Consider the following 11,414-nt stretch of genomic DNA (forward strand, 5'->3'; position numbering starts at 1 on the left):
GTCTAGTCTATAGTCTAGTCTATAGTCTAGTCTATAGTCTAGTCTATAGTCTAGTCTATAGTCTAGTCTATAGTCTAGTCTATATTCTAGTCTATAGTATAATCTATAATCTAGTCTATAGTCTAGTCTATAGTCTAGTCTATAGTCTTGTTATATTCTATTATCGAAACTACAAAATCAGCTGCAACTTTTACAAAACGCATATAAATGTGAAATCATCTTTTCCTTTCATAAAAAGTCCATAATTTGGTCGATTCAGATAATGTTTCATTTTATCCTTATTTACCACCCCAACAATCATCTAGAAAAAAAAACTGTTAATAAATATATTCAAACATTTAAAATTTCTTTCCTCTTCTGCTCACTTGTGCTCATCAAATATGCACATAAATAAATTGTACAAATATCCTGCTTTTAGGGCTCAACATAAATGAATTGATTTTCTTCTTATTCTAGTATTTGTTTAACTCGTAGAAATAAAATAAGAACTATAAAAGATATATATACATATAAATGCAGTCAACGGCATCCCTCCAACCCCCATTTACCCGGATAAATAGAAATTCTAATAAATAAAGAAAGAGGAACCCAAATAACACAAGATATTACTTTACAAAAAGTGGTTGTGTGTGTGTGTGTCTGTGTGTTGGTGGTTGGGTGATTATTTAAATTTATAGATAAAATTTGGTTGAAACTTGTATTGTTGAAATCTTAAGATAGGGAGTGATATTTCCCGGCGAACCAAGAGAAATGAACTAGGAAGTTTTGAGTTATTAATTAAATGAAAACTTGTTTGGTTTCTTTAAAACAGAAGAGATCTGAAGATGAAGTCTAGTTTTCAATTAAAATTGTTTAATTTTTAAGGATTCTTTTAATGTTACTTCACAAAAATGTAAATTCTAAAACATAATTTCGTTTAAGTTTTCTTAACTACACATTTATTTTATATATATTTTTTTCAATTATAAAAAATATGGATTTAATTGCTAGTACAAGTATCCTCCGCCGCAACAAACGGATACGAATTTGCAACAAAGCATACAGAAACTTATACATACATGCAAAGGCTAGACTATAGAATAGACTATAGAGTAGACTATAGCCTAGAATATAGAGTAGAGTATAGACTAGACTATAGTCTAACCTATAGGTAGGTTAGACTATAGACTTGACTATAGACTAGACTATAGACTAGACTATAGACTATAGACTAGACTATAGACTAGACTATAGACTATAGACTAGACTATAGACTAGACTATAGACTATAGACTAGACTATAGACTAGACTATAGACTAGACTATAGACTAGACTATAGACTAGACTATAGACTAGACTATAGACTAGACTATAGACTAGACTATAGACTAGACTATGGACTAGACTATACACTATACTATAGACTAGACTATAGACTAGATTTTAGACTAGACTTTAGACTAGATTATAGACTAGACTACAGAATAGGCCATAGACTAGACTGTAGCCTAGACTATAGACTAGACTACAGAATAGGCCATAGACTAGACTGTAGCCTAGACTATAGACTAGACTATAGCTATAGGCTAAGCTATGGACTGGACTATAGACTAGACTATAGACAAGAATATAGACTTGACTATAGATTAGACTATAGGCTAGTCTATAGACTAGACTATAAACTGGACTTTAGACTACGGCTAGTCTTTATAGTACATTAAGCCTTATTAGGCTTTAAGTTTTATTGAGCTTAAAAGCTTAAAATTTTAATTAAAACTAAAAGCTTTTATATTTTTTACTACAAATTTACCTTTTCACTTCCCCCTCTCCCATTATTTTCTTCAGTGTTCCTTTTCATTACATTTTTTCTCCTATTTTTTTTTCATTTCAATCAAATTTAATTAAGTTTTAGGTCAGTTAACGGTAACCATATAATGGCCATTATCTATAAATTTAATTTTCAAGCATTTTTTCCCTTCTTTGTTCATCAGCATACACAGCAAATACAGCAAAAGAAGAGCAAAAACAACAACATGAAATTGTTATTTAAATATTGGCAAATTGTTGTTGACTTTGTGTTACATCCTACATCCTAGTTACAATAGTAAAAAGCAACAGCAACAAAAACAACAAATACATAGGTATTGGTTTAAATTTTTGCTCTATATTAAAGAGTGCTGAGATATCAACCGTATATATAGAAATTTATAGATTTGTTTACATCAGGCAACTCCCAAAAGGACAATAAATAAAAAGTCTCCAATTTTAGGAGTTTAAACAAAAACTCAACCGGAGAGTAAATTATCCAGAGAGAAACCTTAAAATAGGGAGTTTTTGTAGGGGTTTATTTAATGAAGTAAGCAAAAAGCTTACCAAAGCTTTTATCTGTCTTGCAAAAGTTGTAGATTTTGTAGCACAATTTGTGATGTTGTAATTGTGATGATATTGTTGTTGCTGCTGCTGCTGTTTATTATTTTTGTTGTAGGAGAGTAGGAAAAAATCGATAACATCAAGGGTTGCATCTGTATTTTGCATTTTCTGATTCTGGTTTTTGTTGTTATTGCAAATATACATTTAAATTCGGTTCGTTGATTTTAAGATTTCTTCTTATTGTGGCATGTGGGTTGGTTGTAGGGGTATTTTTTGTTGGATTATCATTTTATATATATAATCATATTTAGGAATGATCTGCTATATAAAATATTTAATGATTTATAGTTGATTTTTTCTGTATGTAGTTTGTATGTATAGAAATATGTTTGCACTATAGTTATGAGCTGAGTGGTTTTAGATCTAATGGTATTTACAATTACGCTTTGCAAAAATAAATATTTATTTAATATAATTATCTTTTGTTTATTTAAGTTGAATGACGGAACCAAAAAAGTTGAAATTTATTTTAAGTTAAGTAATTTATGATGATAAATTTTAAATAAGCAACAAAATAATTTTCAACAAAAAAACGTTAGTAAGCCATATTAAGTTCAAAAGCTTTTTTTAAGCTTAAATACTATTGTAAGTTTGAAAAAAATATTAATCTTTTAAAGTATAAATAAGCTTTGAAGCTTCCTTAAACGAGGAAGCATTTAGATTATACAAATAACTAACAGGACCATAAATTGACTATAGTCTAGAAAATAGACTATATAATAGATCATAGACTTGACTGCAGACTAGACTATAGACTAGACTCGACTATACAAGACTGTAGACTAGACTATACTAGACTGCAAACTAGACTAAGGACTAGATTATAGACTAGACTATAGACTAGACTATAAACTAGACTATAGGCTAGATTTTAGACAAGACTATAGACTAAACTATAGACTAGACTATAGACTAAACTATAGACTAGACTATAGACTAGACTATAGACTAGACTATAGACTAGACTATAGACTAGACTATAGACTAGACTATAGACTAGACTATAGACTAGACTATAGACTAGACTATAGACTAGACTATAGACTAGACTATAGACTAGACTATAGACTAGACTGTAGACTAGACTATAGACTAGACTATAGACTAGACTATAGACTAGACTATAGACTAGACTATAGACTAGACTATAGACTAGACTATAGACTAGACTATAGACTAGACTGTAGACTAGACTATAGACAAGACTATAGACTAGACTATAGACTAGACTATATACTATAGTCTAGACTATAGATTAGACTATAGACTAGACTATAGACTGGACTATAGACCGGACTATAGAATAGGTTATAGACTCTACTATAAACTAGAATAAAGACTAGACTATATACTAGACTATAGACTGGACTCTTCTATAGAATACACTAGACCATAGACTGGACTATTCTATAAATTATACACTAGACTATTAAGTAGAATATAGAATAGACACGTCTATAGAAGAGAATATAAGCTAAAAGCTAGACTATAGATTAGACTCTTCTATAAACTATACTCTTCTATAGACTATACTATAGACCGGACTATAGAATAAATTAAAGACTAAACTATAGAATAGAATATAGACTAGACTATAGACTAGACTATAGACTAGACTGAAGACTAGACTATAGACTAAACTCTAGACTAGGCTATAGACAAGATTATGGACTAGACTATAGACTAGACTATAGACTAGACTATAGACTAGACTATAGACTAGACTATAGACTAGACTATAGACTAGACTATAGACTAGACTATAGACTAGACTATAGACTAGACTATAGACTAGACTATAGACTAGACTATAGACTAGACTATAGACTAGACTATAGACTAGACTATAGACTAGACTATAAACTAGACTATAGACTAGACTATAGACTAGACTTTAGACTAGACTCTGGACTAGACTATAGACTAGACTATAGGCTAGACTTTAGACAAGACTATAGACTAGACTAAAAAATAGACTATAGAAGAGACTCTAGACTATACTACAAACTAGACTTTAAACTAGAATATAGACAAGACTATAGACTATAGATCTGACTTCAGATTAGAATATAGTCTAGACTATAGTCTAGACTATAGACTAGACAATAAACTAGACTATAGACAAGACTATTTACTACACGGTTGATTAGACTGTACACTAGAATATAGACTAAACTATAGAGCAGACTATAGACTAGACTATAGAGCAGACTATAGACTAGACTATAGAGCAGACTATAGACTAGACTATAAAAGAGACAATAGACTAGACTTTAGACTAGACTATTGACTATATTGAACTATAGACTAGACTATAAACTAGATAGTCTGGACTATAATTAGATTATAGTTTGCCGATAGACTGGATGGATTGAGGGCATTCTTTGGATTATTATCTAATATATAGACCGTATTATTATTTATATCCTTTTTTCCTTCCTCACCCTTTATATAGGCAACATATTTTGCGATTAATGTTATTTGCTTTTATCCTATTTTTTATAATTTGTAAATAGCAAAAAACCAATAAAATTTGCTTTTTGTGCAAATATCGATGGCAGAAGAACTCATCAGCATACAAAATGAATTTTAATTTAAACATTTATTTGCATAAATAATAAAAATGACTGAAAGCAATAATTTTCAATCTTTACTAGGTAAATAAAAACACACACACATTCACGAACATTAAAAACAATGTAAATACATTTTCATATAAGGAAAAAACTTTAACAAATTATCTCTTGTATACACATGTATATTTGTATGTATGTGTATTGTACATTTAAAAATAAGTATGTAGTACGAGTGTGTACTACATACAAGAAAATGTATATATGTGGCATAATACAAATATTGCTACATTGCATGCATGTATGTTCAGATGTGTATATGTATATGTGTGCATGTTTACTACAAGTACACAATTTTTTAGCAAACAAACAAAACCTCTATACACACTTCTCGAGCCCCAAACCAACATATACTGACGCACTTATTCTGTGAAAAAAAGTCATTTAGAAAAAAAATAGTTCAATAGTTTGTGTAACAATTTTCTGTTTTTTTTTGCTGTTGCTGCAGCCAAAAGTAGCAGCACGAATAAAAATAATAATGAAATAATAGCAACAACAGCAGCAACCATAACAATAACAACAGGACAATACTCTACTGCTGCTCAAATCAAAAAAGAAAAAAAGAAAATTATTCCTTCTTTGAAACTGTAACGAATTAAAAATTGTTGTGATAACAACGAATTTGAGATTTGGTACAGCAATAACAGTTTTCAAAGCAAAAAGCTTTTTAAAGCTTATTTTGCAAAAGGATATATGAAGAGCTTTTATAAGGAAGCAGTTAACTATAAGCTGTATACTGACTATAGCCTGGAATATACACTGTAGACTGACCCAGACTATAGTTGGACTATAGATAGTTTATAGTCCGTCTATAGTGCGAACTATAGTCCAGAATATATTCATTCTATAGTCCAGAGTATAGTCAATCTATAGTCCAGACTATAGTTGGTCTATAGTCCAGACTATAGTTGGTCTATAGTCCAGACTATAGTTGGTCTATAGTCCAGACTATAGTTGGTCTATAGGCCAGACTATAGTTGGTCTATATTCCAGACTATATTTGGTCTATAGTACAGACTATAGTTGCTATATAGTCCAAACTTTAGTTGGTCTATAGTCCAAATTATAGCTCGTCTATAGTTGGTCTACAGTCCAGACTATAGTTGGTCTATAGTCCAGACTATAGTTGGTCTATAGCCCAGTTTATAGTCAATCTATAGTGCAGACTATAGTTAATCTATAGTCCAGTTTATAGTTGGTCTATAGTCCAGACTATAGTTGGTCTATAGCCCAGTTTATAGTCAATCTATAGTGCAGACTATAGTTAATCTATAGTCCAGTTTATAGTCAATCTATAGTGCAGACTATAGTTAATCTATAGTCCAGACTATAGTTGGTCTATAGTCCAGACTATAGTTGGTCTATAGTCCAGACTATAGTTGGTCTATAGTCCAGACTATAGTTGGTCTATAGTCCAGACTATAGTTGGTCTATAGTCCAGTTTATAGTTGGTCTATAGTCCAGATTATAGTCAATCTATAGTGCAGACTATAGTTAATCTATAGTCCAGTTTACAGTTGGTCTATAGTTCAGACTATAGTTGGTCTATAGTCTAGACTATAGTTGGTCTATAGTCTAGACTATAGTTGGTCTATAGTCTAGACTATAGTTGGTCAATAGTCCAGTTTATAGTTGGTATATAGTCCAGTTTATAGTTAGTCTATAGTCCATACTATAGTTAGTCTATAGTATATAGTCCAGACTAAGGTTAGTCTATAGTCTAGATTACAATCTGCAGTCTTTAGTTTAGACTTTACTCATTCTATAATCCAGACCTTGGGCAGGCTACAGTCATGGATTTGTGTCCTGCAGTCCTGACTTTAGTTTGTATTTCAGTTTTTTTTCTTTATATTTTGCTTTAGTATATTTTACAACGTTTTTTAAACAATTTCGTTGAAATTATACAAAAAGGATGTATGACTAACTTTTGAATAGAAAAAGCTATTAACAGGAAACTTTGCTTGTATGTTAAGGACATTCAAGCACAAATTGTGGTAACATTAGTTTTTTAAAATTTATTAAAATTTTTAGAAAAAAAAATATTTTTTTGATTACAATTAGCTATTTGTTTTATTTTTCTATATATTATTATGATTTAAATAAAAGAAAACAAACTTTTATACAATTTTTTTAAAATTGTTAAAAAAGGATATATGGCTAGCTGCGAAGCGATGGTAGCTATTTAAATGAAATTTGGTTTATATATTAAGGATATTTAAACACAAATTGTGGTATGAAAATTTTGAAAATTTTTGAAGTTTTTAAATAAAAATTTAAAATTTTTTAAAATAATTTTTTTTTAATTTTATAAATAACCTACTTTAATTGCATGATCAAATGTAGGGTATAGGTTTAAATAAAAAGTGCATTTCCTAGGTTCATTCACCATATAAAAGGCACATAAAAAAACAAGCAAAAAAAAAAAGAAAATCTAGAAAAATAACAATATAAATAATTTAAAGAGAGAATAAGTTAAACAGAGAGCAAGAGAGAGAGATAATGCATTATGCAAAAGTGTAGAGATTTTAACGTTGTGTATATAGCCGGTATGACAAAAGCAAAAGCTTTTAGGAGTAAAAGTTTGCTCCTATTTTTTAATGTTGTTGTATGTAGGTTCTCAAATACATTTCCCAGGCCAAGAAAACTATACACATATACATATGTTTTCTGAATGTATGAATGTTTAACATTATATATAGACAAACATATGCATGGCTCAACATTTACTATGTTAAGACGTTTGTTTTAAACAACAAAACAACAGTTTTGCATTCAGTACGAGTCAAGCGGTCTTCAAAGTATCCAGCAAAAAGAACGCGGTTCTTTTTTAAGCGCGTTTTTATTAAATTCTACTCATATAATTTATAATTTGCGTCGCTATATAATTTCTCCTTGTTTCGTAGATTAATAAAATAAATTTTGAGAAAATAATAAAAACAAAAAAAGAAATATTTAAAAGTTCAACAACAACAGTAAAGATTGATATGAAATACCATTAATATTTGGTAACAGAGGATTAAGCTTAACAAACGATTTCTAGTTAAAACGTTTAAGGAAAAGATTTTAAAACTAAACGTATTAAGAAATTAAAAAATAAAAAGTTTACTTTTTCCATCAAACAATAACTTTGTTAATTGTGTAGGTTTTTTTTTTCAAAAAAAAAAAAAAAAAAAAAACAAAAAAACAAAACTTTTTTTCTCAGTGTAATTTGAAAATATAAAAAAACTTTGAGTTTTTTCTCTTTAACTCTATAGAAATCTTAAGTTTAAGAAAAAATTTCCTAGTAAACTTCATTTAAACTTTCGGTAAGTATTATTTCCCCCAAAACAAAATTTCCAAAAATTTCTTAGGAAAAATCCTCACCTATATCTGGTAAAAGGAAACTGCAATTATCTTTTTGTTGTATATCTGGACCACACACAAAACATTTACCAGTGCAATTTGACCTAGTTTTTTTGTGTGTATTTTAAATTCTTTATTTTTTTTTTGTCAAGTTGCGTTTCGTTTTTGTTGGATTTTTGCGCACCTGGTATACTGACAAAAATACCACGCCCAAAAAATGTTCATAGATATATATAGATATATATACATATAAGTAGATTACTCTATGGATTTGATTTTTCCTTTATTGTGTCACTCACTTGCCTCGGTTGTTTTTTTTATGGGAAAATTGTTTGGTTATTGTCTAACTGCCTGCTGTTTTTTTGTTAGACAGTTAGACGTTGTTATTTTATTACTGCCGGTTTATTGTTTTCAATATGCAGGCTGTTAAATAAAAATCACATGATCATAGCAAATAAAAAGCTTTTTGTATAATTACATTGTTTCATCTTTTTCTGTATGAAATATGATTGTGGTTTAAAGCAAAACAACCAGTTAAACTCAAAACAAGTCAAAATAACGAAAGCTTTTGTTTTAATTACCTTCTAATTGTTTAACTTAATAATAAATCTTTAAAAACAAAGCTTTTTCCGATAATTTAAATACCTAAAGCTTTAAACAAAAAAAGCTTTTGGTAATTCTAAATATTAAGTTTATAATAGAAAAAGCTTTTGGTTAAATTACATTCTAAACCATTAAATTAATAGAAATTTCTCTAAAATAAAGCTTTTTTCTCAAAATTTAAATAAAAATTTATTAAAAAGCGTTCTTAATTAAAGTGTTGTGAAAGCTTTTAATATAAAGCTTTGTCATAAAATTTAAGTAGAAAGTTTTACTTATAATATAATTGTTTTCAAATGAAAGCTTTTGTTTCTCAAAACGAAACCTTTTTCATAAAATACAGGGTTGAGATGCTAAAGAATAATTTAACAGTTTTATTTATTTTTTTCAAAGCTTTTTCAAAAATATTGTTTAATGTAAAAAAGCTTTTGCAGAAATAATTTAAAACAATATTAATAGAATTTTTTCAAATTAAAGATTTTTGTGAATCTTTATATTAAAAGTTTTTAAAGAACTTTTTAAGAACTTTAAATAAGGCTTTTTGAGAGCTTTATATTAAAAGCCTTTAAAGAACTTTTCAATTCTTTAAACAATGCTTTACAGTGAGCTTTATTTAGAGAACTTTACATATGTTTTTTTTTCTAATTCTTTCCAAATTAAAGCTTTTCAAAACTGTTTAAAAGCTTGACATAAAAAACTTTAAATATAAAGCTTTATAATAAGCTTTAAGTAGAAAGATTTTAAAAGGAAAAGCTTTAAATATAAAGCTTTACAAAAAGCTTTAAGTAAAAAGATTTACAAAAAGCTTTAAGTAAAAAAATTTAAAAAGGTTTCAAAAGTTTTTAAAAATTTTATCTCCAAATGAAAGCTTTTTATTTTGTTTTTTAAGAAATTTCATAAAAAAGCTTAGGATTAAAGGGTTGGTTTAAAAATTTTAAGAAAATTTTAAGAAAATCTCTTAATATTTTTGAAAAAGTAAGAGAAATTTGTATAATAATTACAGAACAAGTTGAGCCTTAATGTCCTTTATATGTACACAAAATTTCACTGAAGTTACTAAAGTCCTTTGACAGCTGGCCATATATCCTTTATTAAATGTTGTAATAAATGTTAGGTTTTAATGTTGTCGTTTTAAGCAAATATTGTGAAAATTAAAGAAATGATATAAAAAGCTAGAAAATTTTAAAATGTTAAGAAAAAATCATAATATTTAAAAAAAATGAAGAGAAATTTTTAAAATAATTATAGCACAAGTTGAGCTAGAATGTCCTTTATAGATGCACAAAATTTCACTTAAGTAACTAAAGTCCTTTGGCAGCTGGTCATATATCCTTTTTAGAATATTTTTTAATTTTCTTAAAAATGTGAGAATTTTTTTATTAATCTAATTTATTTACTCTTTTTACAGTGTTTTTTCAAATTCTCTACAGCAGACAATTACGTTCTCAAAATATATTTATTTTCCAATAATAACAACAACAACAAAAAGGAGAAAAGAACGAATTTAATAAAAAACTAAAATAAAACAAAAACTCATACAAATAAAACTTGAAAACAACAAAACTATTAAACTCAAACTAGCAAATATACAGTATTGAACAGAAGTAAAACAACACTATTTAAAATAAAACCCTAAATAAACTATATATGAAAAAAAGTTGTGGTCTGATAAACTAAAGAGTGAATATTTTTTAAGAACTAAATGCAAAACTAAAAAACAAAAAAATAAATTTCAAAAAAAATTATTTTGAAAAAAAAAGATAAGCAATTTTTTCATAAATGGTGTGCATTTTTTATAAAAAATAAATAGAAAATAAAATTTTAGTGTGTAAAAACAAAACAACTACTTTTTATAAAACTTAAAAATTAAATAAGTGTTTTATACCTAAATATACAAAAAATATAAAACTAAGGTTATTGATTAGAGAACAACTAAAGGAAGCAAACATTTAGAGACGACACCAAAATATTAAACTAGATAAAAAAGGACTTCCAACGATTTTAGCAAAAGACGACGAAAATTTATATTAAAATAAAAATAATCTTTTTTTAAAGATTTCCCTTGCTATACATTAAAATTAAATACACTTTCAACGGTTAACACATAAAAGGCCAAATTTATAATTGTAAAATAAGTTTAAAATTAAAGAAAAACAACAACAAGAAACTTAAGCACTGCAATACAACAAAAAAGGGTTTGTGACTTTAATAATAAAATATAAAATAATTTTTTTTTGAAAAACCGTCAAAATTAAAAACAGTTTTTATAAGTGTTAAAAAAGTAAACATTTTTTATAAAAAAAAACTTAAAAGGAAAAAAATTTTGTCAAGACATAGCAAAATTAACCAAATATCGTCTTAAAAAAAGTGATTTTTTAAAAATAAAAGCAAAAAATATATCAACTGGAGATCTTTTTTTAAAAAGGTAA

General features: G+C 27.5%; 1 long non-coding RNA gene across 1 annotated transcript; it reads left to right on the forward strand.

The window, feature by feature from the left end:
- The first annotated feature begins 7,948 nt into the window (after window positions 1–7,948).
- LOC124418786 lies at window positions 7,949–11,117 on the forward strand. Its single transcript, XR_006940206.1, has 2 exons — window positions 7,949–8,348; window positions 10,394–11,117. It is a non-coding gene; the product is annotated as an uncharacterized LOC124418786 (long non-coding RNA).
- Window positions 11,118–11,414: the final 297 nt, after the last annotated feature.

The sequence above is a fragment of the Lucilia cuprina genome, chromosome 3 (genome assembly GCF_022045245.1).
Source record: "Lucilia cuprina isolate Lc7/37 chromosome 3, ASM2204524v1, whole genome shotgun sequence".
Taxonomy (NCBI): Eukaryota; Metazoa; Arthropoda; class Insecta; order Diptera; family Calliphoridae; genus Lucilia; species Lucilia cuprina.